Source organism: Salvelinus namaycush, unplaced genomic scaffold (assembly GCF_016432855.1).
Source record: "Salvelinus namaycush isolate Seneca unplaced genomic scaffold, SaNama_1.0 Scaffold3, whole genome shotgun sequence".
Taxonomy (NCBI): Eukaryota; Metazoa; Chordata; class Actinopteri; order Salmoniformes; family Salmonidae; genus Salvelinus; species Salvelinus namaycush.
In genome coordinates, this window is record NW_024059896.1 from 213,751 (window position 1) to 239,608 (window position 25,858).

General features: G+C 41.0%; 1 pseudogene; it reads right to left on the reverse strand.

Moving 5' to 3' along the window:
• LOC120039780 overlaps positions 1-25,858 on the reverse strand; it is an 86,998-nt pseudogene that overhangs the window by 24,821 nt on the left and 36,319 nt on the right.

A 25,858-nucleotide genomic window follows, 5' to 3' on the forward strand; every position in this document is an offset into this window, starting at 1 on the left:
GCGGTACCGGAGCACCAAGTCTAGAACCAAAAGGCTCCTTAACAGCTTCTACCCCCAAGCCATAAGACTGCTGAACAATTAATCAAATGGCCCACCGGACTATTTACATTGACCCCACCTCCATTTGTTTTGTACACTGCTGCTAGTTGCTGTTTATTATCTATGAAATGTCACTTCACCCCTACCTACATGTACAAATTACCTCGACTAACCTGTACCCCCGCACATTGACTCGGTACCAGTACCCCCTGTATATAGCCTTGTTATTGTTATTTTATTGTGTTACTTTTTATTATTTTTTACTTTTGGTCATTTGCTCATTTTCTTAACTTTTCTTGAACTGTACTGTTAGTTAAGGGCTTGTAAGTAAGCAATTCACTGTAAGGTCTACACTTGTTGTATTCGGCGCATTTGACAAATAAAGTTTGATTTTATTTGACAAATTCAGGTATGTTTATCCCGTTTTTTTCTGTTTAAGAAACGTTTGTCTCTAGAGAGTTGAAAACAGCAGGTCTGGGACAGGTAGCACCTCCGGTGAACAGGTCAGGGTTCCATAGCCGCAGGCAGAACAGTTGAAACTGGAGCAGCAGCACGGCCAGCTGGACTGGGGACAGCAAGTAGTCATCATGCCAGGTAGTCCTGAGGCATGGACCTAGGGCTCAGGTCCTCCGAGAGAGAGAAAGAAAGAAAGAGAGAAAGAGAGAATTCGAGAGAGCATACTTAAATTCACACAGGACACCGGATAAGACAGGAGAAATACTCCAGATATACAGACTGACCCCAGCCCCCCGACACATAAACTACTGCAGCATAAATACTGGAGGCTGAGACAAGAGGGGTCAGGAGACACTGTGGCCCCATCCGATGATACCCCCGACAGGGCCAAACAGGCAGGATATAACCCCACCCTCTTTGCCAAAGCACAGCCCCCACACCACTAGAGGGATATCTTCAACCACCAACTTACCATCCTGAGACAAGGCCGAGTATAGCCCACAAAGATCTTCGCCATGGCACATCCCAATGGGGGGTGCCAACCCATGAATACGGCTGCACAGTATTGTCTCTTCTCGATGGCGGTTATGATATCGTTTAGTACCTTGAGCGGGGATAAGGTGCACCCATGACCAGCTCGGAAACCATATTGCACAGCGGAGAAGGTTCATGCTGAAAGAGCTCTGATAGGTTGGAGGATGTCCTCCGGAAGTTGTCATAATTACTGTTTAAGTCTATGGAAGCCTTGAGAACCATAAGCCTCCTAGGTTTTGTATTGAAGTCAATGTACCCAGAGGAGGACGCAAAATAGTATGTTTTATTCAATTATTTTTTTATTCAATTATTTGGTGATGTGATTATATTTAGTATAGTTTTATCCCAAAATTATTTTATTTTAATGTTTTACCAATTTATTTTCTTCTGAAACTCACTGAAAATCCCTTCCCACAATTATGTCATGTTGGCTTGATGTCCTTTGGGTGCAGTGGAGGCTTCTCAGAGGAGGAAGGGGAAGACCATCCTTCTCTGAGGAGCCTTCACTGCACCCAAAGGACATCCAGCCAACATGACACAATTGTGGGAAGCATTGGAGTCAACATGTGCCAGCATCCCTGTGGAAGGATTTGGACACTTTGAAGAGTTCATGCCCCGACAAATTGAGGCTCTTCTGAGGGAAAAGGGGGAGGTTCCTAGTCCATATTTGGACGTTTATTTCTCTCCAAATGTTTGGTTTGATCAGTGTATATATATATCAAGAAAATATTGCATGACCAAAAGCACAATTCTATTTTTGTAAAAATGAGACAAGTGTACGAGCATATGTGTGTTCTCTCATGAACTTTAAGTAGCCTATATTTGATGTTATATACTCCTTTCGAGACAGGATTGTGTCACGGCACAGATCTGGGGAAGTGGACCAAAACATTTCTGCAGCATTGAAGGTCCCCATCATCTTAAAAGGAAGAAGTTTGAAACCACCAAGACCCTTCCTACTGCTGGCTGCCCGGCCAAACTGAACAATCGGGGGAGAAGGGCCTTGGTCAGGAAGGTAACCAAGAACCCAATGGTCACTCTGACAGAGCTCCTCTGTGGAGATGGGAGAACCTTCCAGAAGGACAACCATCTCTGCATCACTCCACCAAGCAGGACGTTATGGTAGAGTTGCCAGACGGAAGCCACTCCTCAGTAAAAGGCACATGAAAGCCAGCTTGGAGTTTGCCAAAAGGCACCTAAAGGACTATCAGACCATGAGTAACAAAATTCTCTGGTCTGATGAATGCCACGGGTCACGTCTGGAGGAAACCTGGCACCATTCCTACGGTGAAGCATGGGGTTGGCAGCATCATGCTGTGGGGATGTTTTTCAGCGGCATGGACTGGGAGACTCTTCAGGATCGAGGGAAAGATGAACGGAGCAAAATACAGAGAGATCATTTTTGAAAACTTGCTCCAGAGCACTCAGGACCTCAGACTGGGGCAAAGGTTAACCTTCCAATAGGACAACGACCCTACACACAAAGCCAAGACAATGCAGGAGTGGCTTTGGGAGATGTCTCTGAATGTCCTTGAGGGGCCCAGCCAGAGCCCAGATTTGAACCCGATTTATCATCTCCGGAGAGACCTGAAAATAGCTTTGTAGTGACACTCCCCATCCAACCTGACAGAGTTTGAGAGGATCTGCAGAGAAGAATGGGAGAAACATGAGGCTCCTGCTGCTGCTGTCCTCAAGGGCAAATTGACAGATTTTTCACCTAGTTGTCTTTGGGATTCAAACCAGAGATCTTTCGGTTACTGGCCCAACACTAGTAACCGCTAGGCTACCTGCAGCAGGAGCCCCATGTTGACAGGAGAGCCCACCTTTATTTTTCCCTCATTATGAACATTCATATTGGTCAACAGTCAACCTATTGTGTGTATTGAACATTAATATTGGACTGTAGCAGCTAGCTAACTGGCTACTGATCAACCTATTATGTGTATTGAACATTCATACTGGACTGTAGCAGCACAGCTAACTGGCTACTGATCAACCTATTGTGTGTATTGAACATTCATATTGGACTGTAGCAGCTAGCTAACTGGCTACCGATCAACCTATTGTGTGTATTGAACATTCATATTGGACTGTAGCAGCTAGCTAACTGGCTACTGATCAACCTATTGTGTGTATTGAACATTCATATTGGACAGCCTTACCTGTATAGTAGCACCAACACCCATCAGCCCAATCTCTTCTTGACATCAAAGCTGCAGTGTATTGTTGGTATAGTTTTTGATGAATAATAATTCAAATTGTGAAAATAGAAGTGTACAATTTATATATATATATATATTTAATCAACTTTAAGATACTGTTTGCCTCTATGCAGATGTAGAAGCTGAATAGGAATATACATTATCAATAAATAGTTGATTGTTCTTTTTTCACATCATACTAAGAATACTGAGCCACAACCTGTAAATGTGACCATACTATTCCTTTAAAGCCCCTCTGTCAGATATAAATCATCAGAGTGGGAAACCAACTGACATGGAAACAATGGAGCAAATGGATCACTATCAGAGTGTATTATGACATCATATAGAACTACTCAGACATTCCAAATCAGGCTTCATCCATATCATGAAGGTGGATATTGATCCAACCATTTCAAAAGTAATGACCGGGATGAAGGAAACAGGATATGCCTGTACACTTTTATTAATGCAGATAGACAATTTGTTAGTTTGTTTGACATGGTGGGGTCTTTTTGTGTCAGTAAAAATGTATGAGCAAGAAATGGCAGTGGAAACTCATTTATCCACAAATATTTATATACTAAGCATCACATCTGTTTTAACTTGGAGTCAAGTGATGATATGTTGTGTGGTCCTCCCTCTACGACTTGGGAAACCATGCAGTTTATTAGGCAGACGAAATAAGTTATGAACTTCACAGGGTGGTGAAACTTCATGAGATGAGCTTGATGCTCCTTTCCAATACATTTTGAGGGTCTTATTCTGGTGACATGATGATTGATGCTTGGCTGCCATTTGACAAATAAAATAATATCTCTCTCATCCATAATAATCTCATCATGTAGGTAGCCTACCATCACTGTATATGTGAGCTGTTGACTACAGTGCACGGGACAAGAGCACGTTTTCTATTTTACACAAGTTTTAAAACCATCAGGGGAGTTGAAAATGTGATGGAAACCAATTTAACTTGTATTTTTCTTTCGGTACATGGGAATTTAACAGCAAACGTTATTCTTCTTGTGCACTACGTCATAACGCAAAGCCTTTTATCCGCAATAAGTCTGTTTGATGCAAACATTTCTGATGGGAAAATGTGTATATTGTTTTATGCAGATTTGAGAATATTCACATGGAAATCTGGCGCAAATTGCATGGACTTAGCAACGAAAGTGGATATTGATCCAACACCTGCCACGTATTCAAACCAGCCCACTGGGCACAGACGTCAGCTCAACATCTAGTTTCTATTTACATTTCTTTGATTCGTCAACTAAAGTGAATTCAACATGAAATCAACACAAAATGTCACCTGCCATTGGATTTAGGTTGCCAGTTCGTGAAAAATTAAAAATAACTGATGTTCATGGCTTTTTACAAATCCAATCAGTTTTCCACATTAATCAAACATCATCACATGGATTTGTTTTGTTGAAATGCCGTGGAAACAAAGTTTATTCAACCAGTGGGAGGTTTGTAAATGACCCCAGGAAAATAAAACAAAGAACTCGTCATTGAGACAATGATAAACAGCAATCCGTGGGAGAGTTGTGGTGGATATTATAAAATAAGGATCTGCTGGTGTCCAAGTCAAACCAAGATTCTTTATTTCTGAGCTCAGAGAGAATAACAGTTACACAGCGCAGTGTAGACAGTCTGAATTCCTGAAGCATTGGGTGATGAGCACATATCTTTATAGTTTCCTGTTCCTGGGAGGGACTTTATTCATACAAGGACGCAGGTGCAGCTGGTTTGCAACGCAGGATGATACTCCCAGGAACAGGAGATTATAATAGGTCAGTTTCACAAGGTTAGTCTGTGGTGGTTAATTTCTGTATTACCAAATGAGGAGAGACAAAGTTCACACACCAATCAGAGTTATACTTAAACTACATCTTTAATAATAAGATCTTTGCAATGACTTTCAACAATTCACTATGTCTAATGAACCGTTGAGAGTGGCAACACAATGGCTACTGAGATCTTTTATAGCAAAGATCCACCCCCTAGTCGACATAAACCACAGATATTAGGAACAGTTTACAAAGTGAGACTTTATAATGAGAAAGGAGTATCCTGTAGCCAGATAGCATTCGCTATAATTTATCATTCAGTTTGGTCCCTAAGACAAGGTTCTAATCTCTTTCCTGGTACTTCATAGCACAAAAACACCAACTCATCCAATGGCATAACTCAATTGTCAACTCTAGATACTCCCATCTCAAGTAAAACCCCTTCTTGACCCCACTCCTGGACAAGCTCACTGAGGGGAGTGAGCCTCTAGGTCATACACTATCCCAGGATAAGTGCAACATCAGAGAGGACATACAATGGTTCCAGACACTGCCATACACCTCCCCCCAATGCCAAAGGAGAGAGTGACTTGCGCACAGACATTGTGGAAACCAGTAATTGGTTCCCCATTAATCACACCATCCCTTCACATAGTTTAACAGATACATTCACATATGAAGACAATGTTCCCTCCTGTCCTCTTCCCTTCCTGATAGTCTGCATAGCACCAGGGACATGTAAAAGACAAGCCTGACCTCTCCCCTCTCTGGGCCCCAGGTGACTGAGCCCCAGCTGAGGGAAGAAGTGCAACTGCCAACACCAGAGTCCGAAGGGATACATTCTAATAACAAGTATATCACATCAGCATATTATGCAGATAAGACATCTTAATTATCTATGTTACCCAACTAATTCTGATTCATCCACCACAAGTCACATACTCAGATATGTGGACACATACAATTTACATTTTGCATTACAGAGTCTGTGAACATTTTCATTTCATTAAATCATCAGTGGGCCAACATTGCAAATGTAAACAACGGAACAAATGCATCACATCCAAATATCACTTGATTATCTGCAGTGCTGGAGGAATGACACACAGATAAACACAAACACAGAGTTTAAAAAAGGACCATTTAAAACAGAAAAAATCTGACCTACTCTATATTCAAACTCCATATTCAATTCATGTTTTCTAATAAAAACATACAAATATATGTTTTAGTATACTTTGTACAATTCAAGTTCATATGGTAAAAACAGGTAATCATTATCAGTCAACAATATAAGACAGCAAGTCCCCTGTGTGTATTCTCTCATGCCATTTCAGCTCCCCCGGCTGGTTGAAACTCCTTCCACATTGGGAGCAGTGGTAAGGCTTCTCCCCGGTGTGTATTCTCTCATGCCGTTTCAGATCCGCAGGCCTGTTGAAACCCTTTCCACACTGGGAGCATTGGTAAGGCTTCTCCCCTGTGTGTATTATCTCATGAACTTTCAGGATCCTTAAATGGTTAAAACTCTTTCCACACTGGGAGCAGTGGTAAGGCTTCTCCCCTGTGTGTATTCTCTCATGCTGTTTCAGAACCCCCGGCTGGTTGAAACTCATTCCACATTGGGAGCAATGGTAAGGCTTCTCCCCTGTGTGTATTCTCTCATGTTGTTTCAGGTTCCCTAACTTGTTAAAACACTTTACACAGTGGGAACACTGGTGTCTTCTTGTTGGTTTGGACGTCCCTGGCTCTGGTTCCTCTGAGTCTGGTCTTTCTCCTGCCAAAGACAGTGTGTTTTAAAAAAAAGAGACCTGAATGAAACCTCCACATGATAAATAGGCCTTGCTACGAGGGTAAATCCTAATCAGATCGCTCAATAACCTAAGGCCAGTTTTAACAATCTTGGTGTGATTTTAAAACAAATGTTATAGAGTTTCCTGGTAATTACTGATAATGTTAACATTACTTTTTTATTCATTCTGCTTTACAAGTCAGAACACAAAAAACTAAACCGTTCTTGGACACTCAAGACACAGACGTCGCTTAACTTCTTATGGCTGCAGGGGGCGTATTGACTAACTTGGAAAAATGTGCCCATTTCAAACGGCCTCGTACTCAATTCTTGCTCGTACAATATGCATATTATTATTACTATTGGATAGAAAACACTCTCTAGTTTCTAAAAACGTTTGAATTATTTCTCTGAGTGAAACAGAACTCCTTCTGCAGCCCACTTCCTGACAGGAAGTGAGTTTCTGAAATCGGAGGTCTCTGTTCAAGAGCTTGCCTATAAATGGGCATGACACGTATTGATATACATACACGTCATACACCTTCCCCTAGATGTCAAGCGTAAGTGAGAGAAGAAATGAGTGGATTATCTTGCTCTGAAGTGGAATAAATCCTCTTGGAATGACTGGTCCGCCGTTTCCTGTATTTTCGAAAGCGCGAAGTTGAACCTGGAATCGCCTTCTGGAAAACCGTCGTTATAGGCGAATACTATCTCCGGCTTTGATTTTATTTGATACATGTCACAATATCATCGTAAAGTATGTTTTTTCAATATAGGTTTATTAGATTATTGAAATTTATTCAGGACGTTAGGCGTGTTGCGTTGTTTGACTTTGTTCACGAAGGAGAGCTTAGCACCACTTGGCCAGTGCGCTTGCTAATTCAAGAGGGAAAGAAGTCGTTCTTATTCCAAACAACAACGGTTCTGGACAAAGGACTCCTTGTACAACATTCTGATGGAAGACCACCAAAAGTAGGACCCATTTTGGGATGCTATTTCATATATCTGTCGAACTGTGCTATCGGTACCGTTTGCCTTGAAGCAATGCTGTTGTGTGTTAGCTATTGTAGTAAGCTAATATAACGCTATATTGTGTTTTCGCTGTAAAACACTTCAGAAAAAACGGAAATATTGGCTGGATTCACAAGATGTTTATCTTTCATTTGATGTACACCATGTATTTTTCATAAATGTTTTATGATGAGTATTTATGTATTTCACGTTGCTCTCTGTAATTATTTTGGCTGCTTTGCTGCTATTTTTGATGGTGGCTGCAATGTAAAACTATGATTTATACCTCAAATATGCACATTTTCGAACAAAACATAAATGTATTGTATAACATGTTATAAGACTGTCATCTGATGAAGTTGTTCAAGGTTAGTGATTAATTTTATCTCTATTTTGTCGGTTTTGTGAAAGCTACCTATGCGGTGGAAACATGGTGAAAATATGCGGTTGTGTGTTTGGCTATTGTGGTTAGCTAATAGAAATACATATTGTGTTTTCGCTGTAAAACATTTTAAAAATCGGAAATGATGGCTGGATATACAAGAAGTTTATCTTTCATTTGCTGTATTGGACTTGTGATTTCATGAAAATTATATTATATGATATCCCTGTCCCGTTAGGCTAGGCTATGCTAGTCAGCTTTTTTGATGAGGAGGATCCCGGATCCGGGAGGGTGATGAAGTAGAGGTTTTAAGGTTACAGTTATGAAAACTTAGAACTCTAAAGAGGCCTTTCTACTGACTCTGAAAAACACCAAAAGAAAGATGCCCAGGGTCCCTGCTCATCTGCGTGAACGTGCCTTAGGCATGCTGCAAGGAGGCATGAGGACTGCAGATGTGGCCAGGGCAATAAATTGCAATGTCCGTACTGTGAGACGCCTAAGACAGCGCTACAGGGAGACAGGACGGACAGCGTATCGTCCTCGCAGTGGCAGACCACGTGTAACAACACCCGCACAGGATCGGTACATCCCGAACATCACACCTACAGGTACAGGATGGCAACAACAACTGCCCAAGTTACACCAGGAACGCACAATCCCTCCATTGGTGCTCAGACTAGAGGTCGACCGATTATGATTTTTCAACGCCGATACCGATTATTGGAGGACCAAAAAAAGCCGATACCGATTAATCGGCCGATTATTTTAATTTTATTTGTAATAATGAAAATTACAACAATACTGAATGAACACTTATTTTAACTTAATATAATACATCAATAAAATCTATAAATAATGAAACGTGTTCAATTTGGTTTAAATTATGCAAAAACAAAGTGTTGGAGAAGAAAGTAAATGTGCAATATGTGCTATGTAAGAAAGCTAACGTTTCAGTTCCTTGCTCAGAACATGAGAACATATGAAAGATATTTCCCTCTATACCATTTGTATTTCATTAACCTTTGACTATTGGATGTTCTTATAGGCACTTTAGTATTGCAAGTGTAACAGTATAGCTTCCGTCCCTCTCCTCGCTCCTCCCTGGGCTCGAACCAGCAACAGAATGACAACAGCCACCATCGAAGCAGCGCTACCCATGCAGAGCAAGGGGAACAACTACTAGAAGGCTCAGAGCGAGTGACGTTTAAAACGCTATTAGCGCGCGCTAACTAGCTAGCCATTTCTCTTTGGTTACACCAGCCTCATCTCGGGAGTTGATAGGCTTGAAGTCATAAACAGCGCAATGCTTGATGCACAACAAAGAGCAGCTGGCAAAACGCACGAAAGTGTTTTTGAATTAATGTTTACGCGCCTGCTTCTGCCTACCACCGTTCAGTCAGAAACGTAGATACTTGTATGCTTGTATGCTCAGTCAGATTATATGCAAAACAGGACACGCTAGATAATACCTAGTAATATCATCAACCATGTGTAGTTAACTAGTGGTTATGATTGATTGTTTTTTATAAGATAAGTTTAATGCTAGCTAGCAACTTACCTTGGCTTACTGCATTTGCGTAACAGGCAGTCTCCTTGTGGAGTGGAACGAGATAGAGGCAGGTCGTTATTGCGTTGGACTAGTTAACTGTAATGTTGCAAGATTGGAAACCCCGGGCTGACAAGGTGAAAATCTGTCGTTCTGCCCCTGAACAAGGCACCGTTCCTAGGCCGTCATTGAAAATAAGAATGTGTTCTTAACTGACTTGCCTAGTTAATTAAAGGTAGCAAAAAAAAGAAAAGGCAAATCGGCGCCCAAAAATACCGATTTACGATTATGAAAACTTGAAATCGGCCCTAATTAATTGACCATTCCGATTAATCGGTCGACCTCTAGCTCAGACTGTCCGCAATTGAATGAGAGAGGCTGGACTAAGGGCTTGTAGGCCTGTTGAAAGGCAGGTCCTCGCCAGACATCACCGGCAACAACGTCGCCTCTGGGCACAAACCCACCGTCATTGGACCAGACAGGACTGGCAAAAAGTTATTTTCACTAACAAGTCGCGGTTCTGTCTCTAGGGGTGATGGTCGGATTCACGTTTATCGTCGGATTCGCGTTTATCGTTGAAGGAATGAGCGTTACACCGAGGCCTGCACTTTGGAGCGGGATCGATTTGTAGGTGGAGGGGCCGTCATGGTCGGGGGCGGTGTGTCACAGCATAATCAGACTGAGCTTGTTGTCATTGCAGTCAATCTCAACGGTGTGCGTTACAGAGAAGACATCCTCCTCCCTCATGTGGTACCCTTCCTGCAGGCTCATCCTGACATGACCCTCCAGCATGACAATGCCACCAGCCATACTGCTCCTTCTGTGCATGATTTCCTGCAAGACAGGAATGTTAGTGTTCTGCCATGGCCAGCGAAGAGCCCGGATCTCAATCCCATTGCGCACGTCTGGGACCTGTTGGATCGGAGGGTGAGAGCTAGGGCCATTCCCCCCAGAAATGTCCGCGTACTTGCAGGTGCCTTAGTGGAAGAGTGGGGTAACATCTCACAGCAAGTACTGTCAAATCTGGTGCAGTCCATGAGGAGGAGATGCACTGCAGTACTTAACCTGTTTGGGATAAGGGGGGAGCATTTTCACGTTCGGATGAAAAGCGTGCCCAGAGCAAACTTCCTGCTACTCAGGCCCAGAAGCTAATATATGCATATTATTAGTAATATTGGATAGAAAACACTCTGAAGTTTCTAAAACTGTTTGAATTATGTCTGTGAGTATAACAAAACTCAAATGGCAGGCGAAAACCTGAGAAAAATCCAACCAGGAAGTGGGAAATCTGAGGTTTGTAGTTTTCAACTCATTGCCTATCGAATGTACAGTGTCTATGGGGTCATATTGCACTTCCTAAGGCTTCCACTAGATGTCAACAGTCTTAGAACATTGTTTGATGCTTCTACTGTGAAGGAGGGGGGAATGAGAGCTGTTTCAACCAGAGATCTGCCAGAGTGGCATGAGCTGATCACGCGCCTACAAGTGAGAGCGACCAGCATTCCATTGCATTTCTAAAGACAAAGGAATTCTCTGGTTGGAACATTATTGAAGATTTATGTTAAAAACATCCTATAGATTGATTCTATACATCGTTTGACATTTTTCTACGAACTTTAATATACATTTTTGAACTTTTCATCGGAACTTTCGCCTGGACTTGCCCGCGCCTCGTGAGTTAGGATTTGTTTACCAAACGCGCTAACAAAAGGAGGTATTTGGACATAAATGATGGACTTTATCGAACAAAACAAACATTTATTGTTGAACTAGGATTCCTGGGAGTGCATTCTGATGAAGATCATCAAAGTGAATATTTAAAACGCTATTTCTGACTCAACAACATGGCGGGTATCTGCATGGCTTGTGTCTGAGCGCCGTACTCGGATTATTGCATGGTTTGCTTTTTCCGTAAAGCTTTTTTGAAATCTGACACAGCGGTTGCATTTACATTTACATTACATTTAAGTCATTTAGCAGACGCTCTTATCCAGAGCGACTTACAAATTGGTGCATTCACCTTATGATATCCAGTGGAACAACCACTTTACATTAGTGCATCTAATTATTTTAAGGGGGGGGGGGGTAGCTTGGATGAAAGGTGCCCATATCAAACGGCCTGCTCCTCAGTCATAGTTGCGAATATTTGCATATTATTATTAGTATTGGATAGAAAACACTCTAAAGTTTCTAAAACTGTTTGAATTATGTCTGTGAGAACTCATATTGGCAGGCAAAATCCTGAGTTGAAATCAAAACAGGAAGTCAGAAATCTGAGCTTGTATGTATTCACCAGAGTCCCTAAAGAAATTCCCTTGAGATATGAGTTTGCACTGCCTATGGGTTCCACTAGATGTCAACCATCAATATAAATTATAATGAGACTTCTATGATGTTATGGGAGAGAATGAGAGCAGAATCAGTCAGGTGTCCATCAAGCAGCCATTTTCTGATCATGCTTTTTCCTCATGGGAGTCACTTGCGTTCCATTTATCACGAAGACAAGAAAGAATACTCCGGTTGGAACTTTATTGAAGCTATATGTTAAAAACATCCTAATGATTGATTGTGTACTTAGTTTGAAATGTTTCTTCGACCAGTAATATCACTTTTTGTCCGATATAACGCTGACCAGAATTAGTGTTTGGATATGTAAACCAGACGCGCTAACAAAAGAAGGTATTTAGACATAAATAACAGATAATTTTTCGAACAAAACAAACATTTATTGTGGACCTGGGATTCCTGGTGTGCTTTCTGATGTAGATCATCAAAGGGAATATTTATCATATATTTTCTTGTTTATGTTGACGCCATCTTTGCGGCTCTGGTGTTTTACTTTTGAGCGCCGTCTCAGATTATAGCGTGGGTTTCTTTTTCCGTAAAGTTTTTTTTAAATCTGACACAGCGGTTGCATTTACATTTACATTACATTTAAGTAATTTAGCAGACGCTCTTATCCAGAGCGACTTACAAATTGGTGCATTCACCTTATGATATCCAGTGGAACAACCACTTTACATTAGTGCATCTAATTATTTTAAGGGGGGGGTTAGAAGGATTACTTTATCCTATCCTTGGTATTCCTTAAAGAGGTGGGGTTTCAGGTGTCTCCGGAAGGTGGTGATTGACTCCGCTGACCTGGCGTCGTGAGGGAGTTTGTTCCACCATTGGGGTGCCAGAGCAGCGAACAGTTTTGACTGGGCTGAGCGGGAACTGTACTGCATTAAGGAGAGGTATATCTATAATTCCATGTGTAAAACTTGTATTATCATCTATTTATGATGAGTATTTCTGTTGAAACGATGTGGCTATACAAAGTCACTTGATGTTTTTGCAACTAGTGAATCTAGTCGCCTCAATGTAAACTCAGATTTTTTATATAAATATGAATTTAATCAAACAAAACATGCATGTATTGTGTAACATGAAGTCCTATGAGTGTCATCTGATGAAAATAATCGAAGGTTAGTGATTCATTTTATCCTTATTCAGGATTTTGTGAAGCTATCTTTAGCTGGAAAAAATGGCTGTGATTATTGTGGTTTTGTGGTGACCTAACATAATCGTTTGTAGTGCTTTCGCTGAAAAGCCTATTTGAAATCGGACACTTTGGTGGGATTAACAACAAGATTACCTTTAAAATGATATAAGACACATGAATGTCTGAGGAATTTTAATTATGAGATTTCAGTTTTTTTAATTTGGCGCCCTGCACTTTCACTGGCTGTTGTCACATCATCCCGTTACCGGGATTGCAGCCATAAGAAGTTTTAAGACTCCATCATGTTTCATCATTAGATGCTAAAATCCTCCTTTAAGACCCTATCATGTTTAGAATGTGTCTGGAAGCGCTACTCTATCTATCCTACTCTCATCCATTCGGTTTGAATAATATTTAATAAGAATAATAATGTTATAATACGTAATAACTAACTTTAATAACTAGGGTTAATACCTGCCTGGCTCCCCAACAAAATCTTTATCTTTACCCCCCTCTAACAATACCGCTACAGAATTAGCATAGTAGGCCATGTAACTTAAGGTCATCTGAAATATTTATGACTAACTAACTATTCCTTGCCACCCATTCTGAAACTCACTGCAGCTCTTTGTTAAGTGTTGCTGTCATTTCAGTCGCTGTAGTAGCTGACGTGTACAGTGTTGAGTCATCCGCATACATAGACACACTGGCTTTACTCAAATGTCGTTGGCATGTTGTTGGTAAAGATTGAAACAAGCAGGTGCCAAACAGCTGCCCTGGGGAATTCCTGATTCTACCTTGATTTTGTTTTACAGGCTTCCATTAAAGAACACTCTCTGTGTTCTGTTAGACAGGTAGCTCTGGGGCGGCAGGTAGCCTAGTGGTTAGAGCGTTAGGCCAGTAACCAAAAGATTGCTGGATCGAATCCCCGAGCTGACAAGGTAAAACTCCGTCGTTCTGTCCCTGAACAAGACAGTTAACCCACTGTTCCTAGGCCGTCATTGAAAATAAGAATTTGTTCTTAACCAACTTGCCTAGTTAAATAAAGGTTACATTTTTTTTTAAAGCTCTTTATCCACAATATAGCAGGGGGTGTAAAACCATTCGTTTTTTTCAGCAGCAGACTACGATCGATACTGTCAAAAGTCGCAATGAAGTCTAACAAAACAGCCCCAACAATATTTTTATCATCATCAACTTCTCTCAGCCAATCAGTCATTTGTAAGTGCTATGCTTATTGAATGTCCTTCCCTATAAGCTGAAAGTCTCAATTTGTTAACTGTAAAATAGCATTGTATCTGGCCAAACTATTTTTTCCAAAAAATGTAAGGGTTGGTCATACGCTGATTGGTCGGCTATTTAAGCCAGTAAAGGGAGCTTTACTATTCTTGGTTAGTGGAATGACTTTAGCTTCCCTCCAGGCCTGAGGGCACACACTTTCTAGTAGGCTTACATTAAAGACAAGGCAAATACAGTATATATAATAATATATATAATGTCTAAACCGCTGGCAACAAAAGTGAGTACACCCCTAAGTGAAAATGTCCAAATTGGGCCCAATTAGCCATTTTCCCTCCCCGGTGTCATGTGACTCTTTAGTGTTACAAGGTCTCAGGTGTGAATGGGGAGCAGGTGTGTTAAATTTGGTGTCATCGCTCTCACACTCCCTCATACTGACTGGTCACTGGAAGTTCAACATGGCACCTCATGGCAAAGAAATCTCTGAGGATCTGAAAAAAATATTTGTTGATCTACATAAAGATGGCCTGGGCTATAAGAAGATTGCCAAGACCCTGAAACTGAGCTGCAGCACGGTGGCCAAGACCATACAGAGGTTTAACTGGACAGGTTCCACTCAGAACAGGCCTCGCCATGGTCGACCAAAGAAGTTGAGTGCACGTGCTTGGCGTCATATCCAGAGGTTGTCTTTGGGAAATAGACGTATGAGGGCTGCCAGCATTGCTGCAGAGGTTGAAGGGGTGGGGGGTCAGCCTGTCAGTGCTCAGACCATACGCCGTACACTGCATCAAATTGGTCTGCATGGCTGTCGTCCCAGAAGGAAGCCTCTTCTAAAGATGATGCACAAGAAAGCCCACAAACAGTTTGCTGAAGACAAGCAGACTAAGGACATGGATTACTGGAACCATGTCCTGTGGTCTGATGAGACCAAGATAAAAGTATTTGGTTCAGATGGTGTCAAGCATGTGTGGCGGCAACCAGGTGAGGAGTACAAAGACAAGTGTGTCTTGCCTACAGTCAAGCATGGTGGTGGGAGTGTCATGGTCTGGGGCTGCATGAGTGCTGCCGGCACTGGGGAGCTACAGTTCATTGAGGGAACCATGAATGCCAACATGTACTGTGACATACTGAAGCAGAGCATGATCCCCTCCCTTCGGAGACTGGGCCGCAGGGCAGTATTCCAACATGATACCGACCCCAAATACACCTCCAAGACCACCACTGCCTTGCTAAAGAAGCGGAGGGTAACGGTGATGGACTGGCCAAGCATGTCTCCAGACCTAAACCCTATTGAGCATCTGTGGGGCATCCTCAAACGGTAGGTGGAGGAGTGCAAGGTCTCTAACATCCACCAGCTCTGTGATGTCGTCATGGAGGAGTGGAAGAGGACTCAAGTGTCAACCTGTGAAGCTCTGGTGAACTCCATGCCCAAGAGGGTTAAGGCAGTGCTGGAAAATGATGGTGGCCATACAAAATATTGACACTTTGGGACCAATTTGGATATTTTCACTTAGGGGTGTACTCACTTTTGTTGCCAGCGGTTTAGACATTAATGGCTGTGTGTTGAGTTATTTTGAGGGGACAGCAAATGTACACTGTTATACAAGCTGTACACTCACTACTTTACATTGTAGCAAAGTGTCATTTCTTCAGTGTCACATGAAAAGATATACCCAAATATTTACAAAAATGTGAGGGGCGTACTCACTTTTGGGATATACTGTAGGAGTCGCAATATCGGCCGCTATTATCCTCAATTTTCCATCCACGTTGTCAGACACCGGTGACATGTCATTGTTGATTTTTTTGCCCAAAATTTAATTGAAGATGCTCCATTTTTTTTTACTATCATTCTTCATGTCATTTATCTGTTTCATAGTGTAGTTTCTTCTTCTTTTTATTTAGTCACATGATTTCTCTATTTGCAATACGTTTGCCAATCAGTTATACAGCCAGACCTATTTGCCATCTCTTTAACCAATTCATCATACCATTTTTTAATTCCTTACCAATCCACGTGGATTTAACAGTGTTTACAGTAATATTCTTAATGGGTGCATGCTTATTAGTAACTGGGATAAGCATTTTCAAATGTGTCAAGGGCAGCGTCTGGTTGCTCATCATTACACACCAAGGACCAACAAATATTATTTACATCAACAACATAGGAATCACTATAAAACTTATTGTATGAACTCTTTTACACAATATTAGGCCCAGCCTTTGGAACTGTGGTTTTCCTAGACATGGCTACTATATTGTGATCACTACATCTGATGGATATGGATACTGCTTTCAAACACATTTCTGCAGCATTAGTAAAGATATGATCAAAACATGATGATTTCATTCCTCTACTGTTTGTAACTACCCTGGTAGGTTGACTGATAACCTGAACAAGGTTGACGGCACTGGTTACAGTTTGAAGCTTTCTCTTGAGTGGGCAGCCTGATCACAGCTTTCCTCCAGTATTAGTTCATTAATTACCAGTGTCTGGAGTTTAGTTTTCCTGTTCTACAGTCTTGTAAAGATAGGGGGGTTGACTGGGACAGGCAATGTAACATCCATGTTTTAAGGAAAAGTTTTTGTAAAACAAGCATCTTACATTGGATCATCTTTTAACTTTCTCTCTAAAGCTAACTTTCATCAAGGTTTAATATGGTCTATTGGTTTCTCTCTTTTCATTGGCAGAATCCTTTTTCAGTGTTATGATATTCATAACATCCATATCCACCAGTCTATCTTCCTGTCAACAAACAGAACTCTGCTGGTTGTCCTGGTAACAGATACCAGTGGGCAGATCTATTGTATTTGTTCAAACTAAACTTCAGCACTTACTTTGATGTGTCAAATCTGATCCTTTCTTCTCTTCTCCTCCTCTCACAGTTCCACCCAGCCCCGTTGTTTTCCTGCAGTCCACCAGCAGCACAGACAACCTCTTCATACCCAGCAGTACGGCGCTACCGGGAGAGGCATGACACGGGGACTCCGAGAGGGAGGAAGGGCTAGCGTTGTCCTGGTAACCATAAAGAGGGGACACAGACACATATCATTATGGATGCTGATGTCATTGTTGTCATGAAGTGCTTTACAGAAACCCAGCCCAGACCCCGATAGAGCAAACTGTATGCTAGACCAGACCAAGCTGTACCATCTGGTGTTCTGATCTGGAGAGATTCTTCTCTGACTCGTCAGCATCAGGATGTTGTTGAGGCTCCCGAAAGGATCCACGATAGTCACGTCTCTCTCCTGTGTGAACGAGAACAGCAAACAGACGGTAAACTTATGACCATCTATTACAATCAAGAGGCATGAATATGTCTAAAATGGCCTTTTTTATCATGATTTTGTCAAATATTGTTTGTGTTGCAAATGTATAGGGTCAATTCCAATTCTCTCCACTGGGATTATCTGCCTCTAACCCTATTACAGGGGCTGTTGTCATGTGGTGTTGGTACCATGTTGGTGTTATGTGGTGTTTTTACCATGTTGTGTTGTAACCATGTTGTGTTGCTACCATGTTGTTGTCATGTGGTGTTGCTACCATGTTGTGTTGGTACCATGTTGTGTTTCCGCCATGTTGTATTGCTACCATGTTGTTGTCATGTGGTGTTGCTACCATGTTGTTGTCATGTAGTGTTGCTGCCATGTTGTGTTGCTACCATGTTGTTGTCATGTGGTGCTGCTGCCATGTTGTGTTGCTACCATGTTGTTTGTCATGTGGTGTTGCTACCATGTTGTTGTCATGTGGTGTTGCTACCATGTTGTTGTTATGTGGTGTCGCTACCATGTTGTTGTCATGTGGTTTTGCTACCATGTTGTGTTTCTACCATGTTGTGTTGCTACCATGTTGTTGTCATGTTGTGTTGCTACCATGTTGTTGTTATGTGGTGTTGCTACCATGTTGTTGTTATGTGGTGTCGCTACCATGTTGGTGTCATGTGGTGCTTCTACCATGTTGTTGTTATGTGGTGTTGCTACCATGTTGTGTTGCTGCCATGTTGTTGTTATGTGGTGTTGCTACCATGTTGTGTTGCTATCATGTTGTTGTTATGTTGTGTTGCTACCATGTTGTGTTAGGACCATGTTGTTGTCATGTGGTGCTGCTACCATGTTGTGTTGCTACCATGTTGTTGTCATGTTGTGTTTCTACCATGTTGTGTTTCTACCATGTTGTGTTGCTACCATGTTGTTGTCATGTGGTGTCGCTACCACGTTGTTGTCATGTGGTGCATCTACCATGTTGTTGTCATGTGGTGTTGCTACCATGTTGTGTTGCTACCATGTTGTGTTGCTACCATGTTGTTGTCATGTTGTGTTGCTACCATGTTGTTGTTATGTGGTGTTGCTACCATGTTGTTGTCATGAGGTTTTTCCACCTTGTTGGTGTTATGTGGTGCTTCTACCATGTTGTTGTTTTGTGGTGTTGCTACCATGTTGTGCTGCTGCCATGTTGTTGTTATGTGGTGTTGCAACCATGTTGTGTTAGGACCATGTTGTTGTCATGTGGTGCTGCTACCATGTTGTCCTGCTACCATGTTGTTGTCATGTGGTGTTGCTACCATGTTGTTTTGCTACCATGTTGTGTTGCTACCATGTTGTCATGTTGTGTTGCTACCATGTTGTGATGCTACCATGTTGTGTTGGTACCATGTTGTTTTGCTACCATGTTGTTTTGCTACCATGTTGTGTTGCTACCATGTTGTTGTTATGTGGTGTTGCTACATGTAATAATAACATGTATGATTTATATAAAGTTCTTTAGTAACAAAACATTAGTGACATAATTTTGTATTTATTATTACATAGTAAACTTTAATAATTGTAATATGTATGTTTAAATGACTGTACTAAAGTTTTTGAATAAAATAAAAGGTTTGAAATAAAATGTAATTTACTTTCAATGAATTTAAATCTCTCTCCCTCTGTCTCACCCCTTGGCTGGGAATGTTAAGGGTCAAGAAGTTGTGAATCTAGGGGGGCTCTTGCACACAGGGGAACTATATGTACACAAAATAACTAACAACCTGGACCCCGAGGTGTCTTTCAAAACATATGTTTTACAAACGACCTAAACAGATCATTTTTACCCTTTCCTTTGAAGGTTCATCAATGTTCAAGATGTTCAAGATGTTTTTTAACTTAATATGACGTGGAAACAACGTTTATTCAACCAGTGGGAAGTAATGCGTATTGTGTGTAGATTGCTGAGGAAATTGTTTCATTTAATACATTTTTTAATAAGGCTGTAACATAACAAAATGGGAAAAAGTCAAGGGGTCTGAATACTTTCCAAAGAAACTGTAAGTGATTGAGAGAGCATAATTGCTATATTCTAATTAAAACCATTGACCCATAAGGGAACATATGACCAAAGCAATGCGTGACCCATACAGAATTTAAAAAATATTAATCTCAATGAGAAATATAATTAAATAAACAAACATTTGCATAACCAAAGACATGAAAACTGGTAGAGAACATTGTATTTAGCTAGGATTTCATATGGCCAGGAAGGTTACTGAGAATAACAATAGACAATAGTTAATGTTGCTAGTTTAGGGATGAAGATAGTGAAGGTTCATTATGTTAAAGATGTTTTTTATTTTGATGTGGAAACAATGTTTATTGGAAAGTAAAACAAAGAACTCTTCATTAAAACAATGATAAACAGCAATCCGTGGGAGAGTTGTGGTGGATATTATAAAATAAGGATCTGCTGGAGTCCAAGTCAAACCAAGATTCTTTATTTCTGAGCTCAGAGAGAATAACAGAGTTTGGTATTTTATTAGGATCCCCATTAGCTGTTGCAAAAGCAGCAGCTACTCTTCCTGGGGTCCACACAAAACATGACACATAATACAGCACATCAATAGACAAGAACAGCTCAAGGACAGAACTACATACATTTTGTAAAAGGCACACGTAGCCTACATATCAATGTATACACACAAACTATCTAGGTCAAATAGGGGAGAGGGGTTGTACTGTGAGGTGTTGCTTTATCTGTTTTTTGAAACCAGGTTTGCTGTTTATTTGAGCAATATGAGATGGAAGGAAGTTCCATGCAATAAGGGACCTATATAATACTGTACGCTTTCTTGAATTTGTTCTGGAAACTTGGGGACTGTGAAAAGACCCCCGGTGGCATGTCTGGTGGGATAAGTGTGTGTGTCAGAGCTGTGTGTAAGTTGACTTGTAAGAACTTTGATGATATCTGTACATTATAGGAACACCTGTGATGACAAAAGTACAATGATTCATGTTTTGCTTTAGCTTGAGATTAAGAATCAGTGGTTGACACCTTGCAAGTGAATGAAAAGGTCAACTGTACAAAGCAGATGTTGAAACTATATTTTAGGTAACAGATGGATAAAGGGAACTAAGAGTTCCTGTTGATACTATGTTCCAGTCTTACTTCCAGTCTGACATGATAGCAATAAGGGGAAGAGTGATTGGGAAACTAACTGCCAATAACGCAATAAGCTGAACTCCGCCTAGCAGAGACATCTTTGTATTAGCAACTATTAATTATGAGCTTATATGGTATTAAAGTTAAGGGACATCACCCTGGGCGGGGTGATCCTCAGTAGGGGATAAAAAGGGAAAACACCATCTTTTGAACTGAGTGTTGCTTGCAAATTGCTGTAAGTGTAAACTCCGGGTTGCAATCCTTATTAAACAAACTAACCTCTGATCAAATACGGATTTCCTATGGTCTCTTCTGTGCACGTAGGGCAGAATTCCCTTACAGACTATGCAAACAATTTGGGATTTTCAACACATTCATGTTTCTTATAAAAAGAAGAAGTGATGCAGTCAGTCTCTCCTCAACTCTTAGCCAAGAGAGACTGGCATGCATAGTATTTATATCAGCCCTCTGATTACAATTAAGAGCAAAACGTGCCGCTCTGTTCTGGGCCAGCTGCAGCTTTACTAGGTCTTTCCTTGCAGCACTGGACCACACGACTGGACAATAATCAAGATTAGACAAAACTAGAGCCTGCAGAACTTGCTTTTTGGAGTGTGGTGTCCAAAAATTAGAGCATCTCTTTATTGTGGCTAGACCTCTCCCCATCTTTACAACCATTGCATCTATATGTTTTGACCATGACAGTTTACAATCTAAGGTAATGCCAAGTAATTTTAGTCTCCTCAACTTGTTCCACAGCCACACAATTCATTACATGATTCAGCTGAGGTCTAGAACTTAAGGAATGATTTGTACCAAATACAATGCTCTTAGTTTTAGAGATGTTCAGTACTAGTTTATTAGTGACTTCATTAGCTGTGGTTGCTGATGCGTATATCGTTGAATCATCAGCATACATGGACACACATGCTTTGTTTAATGCCAGTGGCAGGTCATTGGTAAGAATAGAAAAGAGTAGAGGGCCTAGAGAGCTGCCCTGCGGTACATTACACTTTATATGTTTGACATTAGAGAAGCTTCCATTAAAACTTCTTGCCACTATAGGGGGTGCTGTTTTCGCATTAGCATAATTTCCTCTACAGATTAAACTGCCTCTTATTCAATTATTGCTCTTACTATATGCATATAATTAATACCATTGGATAGAAAACAATCTATAGTTTCTAAAACCGTTTCAATTTTGTCTCTGAGTTAAACAGAAGTCATTTGACAGCACTTTCCCTGACCAAGAAGAAGAATGCAAGATGTGTATGCTCGCTTCAACGCTCTGCCTATATATGGTCACGCCACCTATGACCCGAAACACACTTCATTCGTCTTCCTCTGGGTGTCAAGAGGACGTCAGAGGAGAAATTTTTTGTTTACCTTGTACTGACGTGAAATAAGACCTATTTCTTTGGCGTGACCGACAACTTCCGGTTCTCTGACTCGCGCTATTTGGAGGTGCGATTGTCTACTGTTTTGCTGCCGTTACGGATGAAAACTATCTCCGTCTCGAAGTTTGTTTGATACATGTGACCATATCATCTTAATGTATGTTTTTTCAATATAGTTTAATCAGATTATTTGAATTTTTTCGGGAGTTTTGCCGTGTTCCGTTCTGTGACTTTTTTTTACTTTGGCCAGTCGACCAGTACATATGCTAAATGAAGAGGGAAAGTTGCCATTATGAATGGATTGAACGACTCATCAGGACTAAGGACACATTGATCAACATTCTGATGAAAGATCAGCAATAGTAAGACCCAATTTACGATGTTATTTCATATATCTGTCGTGCATGTGAACTGGTCGCGGGCGCCCAGCTGGTTCTGGCTGGCGTGGCTATGCTAATTTAGCGCTACATTTTGTTTTCGCTATAAAACATTTAATAAATCTGAAATATTGTTTGGATTCACCAGATGTTGGGCTTTCAATATCTGTACGCTGTGTATTTTTCTGAAATGTTTTAAGATAAGTAATTAGTTATATGACGTTGGTCTCTGTAATTGTTCTGGCTGCGTCAGCACTATTTCAGATTGCAGCTGCAATGTAGAACTGTGATTTATACCTGAAAAATGCACATTTTTCAAAAAAAAACTATGCTATACCATAAATATGTTATCAGACTGTCATCTTATGAAGTTGTTTCTTGGTTAGTGGCTATATATATTTTTATTTAGTCGAATTAGTGATAGCTACTGACGCAGGAAAAAACTGTTGGAGTAAAAAAATTGTGTCTTATGCTAACGTGGTTAGCTAATAGATTTACATATTGTGTCTTCCCTGTAAAACATTTTAAAAATCTGAAATGGTGGCTTTATTCACAAGATCTGTATCTTTCATCTGGTGTCTTGGACTTGTGATTTAATGATATTTAGATGCTACAATTTACTTGTGACGCTATGCTAGCTATGCTACTCAGTGGGGGGGGAGTGGGGGGTGATCCCGGATCCGGGTTGGTGACTCGTTAAAGGTTAAAAACCCTCTGAGTTCTAGTAGATAGATAGCTCTGAATCCACATTATGGCAGAGGTTGAAAAGCCATAGCAGTCATTTGTGTCAGTGCAGCACATGTTGAGTGCCCTTCTCAATAAGCATGCTGAAAGTCTGTTGTTAATTTGTTTACAGAGAAATATCATTGTATTTGGTCAAACACAATTTTTCCCAACAGTTTGCTAAGAGCTGGCAGCAAGCTTATAGGTCTGCTGTTAGAACCAGTAAAGGCCGTGTTTACCACTCTTGGGTAGTAGAATTACTTTGGCTTTCCTCTAGGCTCAGATTAAAATATGACAGATAGGAGTGGCTATAGAGTCAGCTACTGTCCTCAGTAGCTTCCCATCTAAGTTGTCAATATCATTATTGATCGATAACAATTTTTCCACCTCTCCCACACTAACTTTACAACATTCAATACTTGCACTGCTTTTTTCATTATGATTTTTTACAAGTTTTTTTTCCATCATTCTTTATATCATTGATCTTGGCTTCCTAATAAAGTGTATTATTTTGTTGAGTTTGGTCACATCATTTCTCCATTTGCAGTACGTAAGCCAGCCAGATGTGCAGCCAGACTTATTAGCCACTCCTTTTGCCCCAACTCTTTCAAACATACAGTTTTTAAATTCCTCATAAATCCACGGAGTCTTTACAGTTCTAACAGTCAGTTTCTTAACAGGTACATGTTTATCAATAATTGGAAGAAGCAATTTCATATGGTTTTCCCACAGTCTGAGCTTTTGTAAGCTTTCTCCTCCATGTGCAGTCTCATGTGTTCTTTCAGGCTTCCTAAATGGGCAAAAGCTTTGCACCTGGGAGGAGTGGTAAGGCTTCTCCCCGTTGTGTATTATCTTATGTTGGTTGAGGTTGCTTTTCTGGTTAAAACTCCTTCCACACTGGGAGCAGTGGTAAGGCTTCTCCCCTGTGTGTATTCTCTCATGTTGTTTCAGGTTCCCTAACTGGTTAAAACATGCCACACTGGGAGCAGTGATAAGGCTTCTCCCCAGTGTGTGTTCTCTCATGTTTTTTCAGATCCCCTGACCGGTTGAAAAACTTTCCACACTGGGAGCAGTGGTAAGGCTTCTCCCCTGTGTGTATTCTCTCGTGTTGTTTCAGGTTCCCTAACTGGTTAAAACACATTCCACACTGGGAGCAGTGGTAAGGCTTCTCCCCTGTGTGTATTCTCTCATGTTGTTTCAGGTTCCCTAACTGGTTAAAACACATGCCACACTGGGAGCAGTGATAAGGCTTCTCCCCTGTGTGTGTTCTCTCATGTTTTTTCAGATCCCCTGACCGGTTGAAAAACTTTCCACACTGGGAGCAGTGGTAAGGCTTTTCCCCTGTGTGTATTCTCTCATGTTGTTTCAGGTTCCTTAAATCGTTAAAACTCTTTCCACAGTGGGAACACTGGTTTCTTCTTGTTGGTTTGGACGTCCCTGGTTCCTCTGAGTCTGGTCTTTCTCCTGCCAAAGACAGTGTGTTTAAAAAAAAAAGAGACCTGAACAAAACCTCCACATGATAATTAGGCCTTGCTACGAGGGTAAATCCTAATCAGATCGCTCAATAACAATCTCAGTGTGATTTTAAAACAAATGTTGTAGAGTTTCCTGGCAATTACTGATAATGTTTACATTACTTATTTATTCATCCTGTTTTTACAAGTCAGAACACAAAAAACTAAACCGTTCTTGGACACTCAAGACACAGACGTCGCTTAATTCCAATTGGGCAGGTGGTTCTAAATATATTACTTCATAGATGTATGATACAGAATGCGACCTACAGTCGTGGCCAAAAGTTGAGAATGACACAAATATTAATTTCCACAAAGTTTGCTGCTTCAGTGTCTTCAGATATTTTTGTCAGATGTTACTATGAAATACTGAAGTATAATTACAAGAATTTCATAAGTGTCAAAGGCTTTTATTGGCAATGACATGAAGTTGATGCAAAGAGTCAATATTTGCAGTGTTGACCCTTCTTTTTCAAGACCTCTGCAATCCACCCTGGTGTCAATTAACTTCTGGGCCACATCCTGACTGATGGCAGCCCATTCTTGCATAATCAATGCTTGGAGTTTGTCAGAATTTGTTGGTTTTTGTTTTTCCACCTGCCTCTTGAGGATTGACCACAAGTTCTCAATGGGATTAAGGTCTGGGGAGATTCCTGGCCATGGACCCAAAATATTGATGTTTTGTTCCCCCGATCCACTTAGTTCCCCGAGCCACTTATCACGTTTGCCTTATGGCAAGGTGCTCCTTCATGCTGGAAAAGGCATTGTTCGACACCGAACTGTTCCTGGATGGTTGGGAGAAGTTGCTCTCGGAGAATGTGTTGGTAGCATTCCTTATTCATGGCTGTGTTCTTAGGCAACATTGTGAGTGAGCCCACACCCTTGGCTGAAAAGCAACCCCACACATGGTCTCAGGATGCTTTACTGTTGGCATGACACAGGAGTGATGGTAGCGCTC